A 3,398-nucleotide genomic window follows, 5' to 3' on the forward strand; every position below is an offset into this window, starting at 1 on the left:
CCAAAGGAAGCCACCCCCCCCCCCCCCCCCCCCCCAAAACATATTAATGAGGCCCAAATAGCAAGCTCTATCCGAAGTATAAAGCATACCTGCCTTCAACAAGCCCAAAATTCTCCAGCCTAAAGCCCATAAGCCATAGAGATGGTGCAAGTGTGCTCACAGGCTGACAAAGAGCTAAGTAATCCCAAGCCCAATCACAATGCCTCAATTAAGGGAAAAAAGGCCATTGCTCGATCTAGGGTATCACTAGAAACTCCTACAAGCACCGAAAAGGAGGATTCCTTTGCTTCTTCATCTTAAGCTCGAACAAAAACTCAAAACTTCCATTCCTCGCATGTTCAGCCAAGCCGTGATGGAAGATCAAAGAAAGGAGTTAAGGGAGATATGAACCCAAGAGCTGCTATTGAGTTTCAACTCTCAAGTGTGTCCTAGATAGAGGTAGGCTATTAATGTGGAAGGGGTTGTAGTGGAGATACCAGAAGTTGTGCTAGACAAGATCCCTGGGAACCCAACTCGAGTGATGGGTTGGGTCAACAACAAGCTTCGAAAGGCATGGAAGAATATATTCCCTTTGACAGAGACGAGTGCAAGGGAAGGAGGATTGGATTTGTTAGACCCAATGTGGACGAAGGCGAGGAACACATGGTGGGAATTTTTGACGAATACACTATTGTCGGAGGAGGAACGCCATCTTGTTCGAGAAACACTGCCTCAGATCTCGTTGATGCCAGTGCTGTGCAAAGTGAGCCTCATGGAAAGTCTTTCAGAATGAAGAATGTTGGATGGGCAGCCAATCTCATGGGGAACAAACACACTACGAAGTTAAAACAAGTGTTTCAACCAACTGTGGTGTTTAGTCTTCATGGGTTGTCGTTGGAATTGGAGATAGGAGCGCTGCAACATTACCTAACAATGTGCCTAGGAGAGGGTCAAATAAAGGAGATGCTAAAGCGAATCGGATGGAATTTAAGGGAAAAGGAAAAATCCCCGCCACCTTTTGATGAATGCCCCACCCCTCAACATCTTTTCCTAATGAATATCATAATATAGAACTGTAGGGGCGCTCTAAAGCCCTCATTTCAGAGTCATATTAGAAAGCTGGTTTGCAACCAGGATCTTGCGATTTTAGTGTTGATGGAAACCAGAATTTGGGGTGAGAAGGTCAGAGAGATATCAAGCAGGCTTCCTTTTGATGGGGCAACTCATATTGACACCATTGGCTATGCCGATGGGCTCTGGATGCTTTGCAACTCTGACAGGGTGGAGGTCACTACTTTATGCAGCATTAAGCAGGAAATTCATGTTGTTGTTAAGGTAATAAGCTCTAGCTTAGCTGGTTATTTACTGCAATTTATGCTAGTCCTAAGAGTGCTGAAAGACACATTTTGTGGGATAACTTAAACAAAGTTGCAAAACTTCACAATATGCCCTAGGTTGTAGCGGGTGATTTCAATGAACTTCTTCTAGATAAGGATGAGTTTGGGGGAAGGCTATTAGTGTGAACAAATCCTTATTGTTCAAAGAATGTCTGGATAATTGTGGCATGATTGATATTGGCTTTTCTGGTCCTTGCTTCACTTGGACTAACAAGAGGGAAATACAAGCACTTATACAAGAAAGGATAGACAGATTTTTTGTTAATGCTAACTGGTGCCTTTTATACCCTAATGCTAAGGTGGTCCACCTAACAAGATGCCATTCAGATCACTGTCCAGTGATGCTTGATATGCTTCCAAGAGGCCACACAAGGAGGAAAAGGCTTATCAAGTTTTAAACTTGTCGGTTGACAGATCCTACCTTCCCCAAGATTGTGTCTTAGGCATGGAGGCAACCTAATAATCTTGTGAAGGCCAAAGATAACTTTCCAATATATATATATATAATAGGCTTGAATTAAAACTTAGGTCCAAGAAAAATTAAACCTACCCTCCCTCTATAAAATCCTGGCCTTCTAAACCAAAAAAATGATTAAACAACAACACAGATCAGCCCCAAACTCAACACAGAAATGCCTCAAACAACAACACAACAATGAATTTATACCTTGAGAAAAGTAAAAAAATTTCAAATTAATGTATTATGCATATTGCTCACACTCTTATATTCATCTTTACTTAGTAATTATAATTACTTGTTCTATGAGATTCCATCATTGATGATTTTTTAGATTTAAAAGAATGTCTAGTTCCCTTTTCATATATGATTAAAATATAATGTATAAGAATCGATAATTTTATTTATTAATACTAAATAGATGGTTATTTAGATTTTCATGATTTTTTTTGTTTAAACTTCTGCCCCTCCTAACTAGGAATCCTGGCTTTGTACCTATTGCTATCTATGTTGTTAGTGATGAGTGATGGCCCTAATATCCACCTGCTTACTGTTATGCACATACTGGTTCCACAAATTCCAAATTGAGTCTAAGGTGAAAGCCATATGTAGTGAATACATAAAAGCTCTTGTTTGGTTTGGACATGACTCAGTCTTCATAACTCAATACTCATAACTCATAACTCAAACTCAAAACTCATAACCCAAACCCCACTATCACTCAAAAACTCCAAAATTTTTATTTGGTTACAAAACCTAGTCACATATCTCAACTTTTAAGTCCACTTTTTGCCAAAATGGTGGAGCCCACCCCATTGACACTACACAGTGGGTTTATGGTTGCTATACGCGTCCATTTTCTCTTCCCCCTTCTTTCATATTCTCCTATCAAACAACCCAGAAAAGTAGAGTTGCCCATAATCCAAAAGCAGAGCAGTCACCTCCCACTTTGATGCACTCGCACAACAAGAACAGGTTCTCATCTTCTTTAATCTTCTTTCATTTTCTATTTCATTTTCCCTTCATCAATACCCATTTAACGCCTCTCTTCCCAAAAATCCATTTCACACCTCTCCCTTGTCTGAACTCAGATCAATGCCTGGGGCTGGTGAGAACAAATTTGGAGTGGAATAGCCGTCACGGACACCAACCAAACCACCGTATAAGGTAATTTTCTCGTGTGGCTTTGACTCTATCTTTGTTGCTCTGTTTGGATTTGATTTTGAATAAACCTAAGGACTCTACTTTGCGTCTGAAAATATTAGGATATTTTGGGTCTCTTATGTTTAACCCCATTTCCCACAACAATATTTATGCAATCAATAGGTTTTGTTGAGTTTGGGTTTAATGTTAAGTATGCTATTTGCGTTACATAAATTCAGATGGGTATGTTGGTTGTTTGAGTTTGGGTGTATGCCTATGAATATATACATTCTTCACTCTTAAATGGGGGTTGGTCACAATTCAGACTTTTAGAATATATAACTAGTTGTGTTCCCCTGTCAATTTTTGATGTAAGCTCTAGTTTCCTTGCAATCTTTATAATTTGATCATCATCAAAGTGT

Source organism: Quercus suber, unplaced genomic scaffold (assembly GCF_002906115.3).
Source record: "Quercus suber isolate HL8 unplaced genomic scaffold, Cork oak 2.0 scaffold_27, whole genome shotgun sequence".
In the NCBI taxonomy this organism is placed as follows: Eukaryota; Viridiplantae; Streptophyta; class Magnoliopsida; order Fagales; family Fagaceae; genus Quercus; species Quercus suber.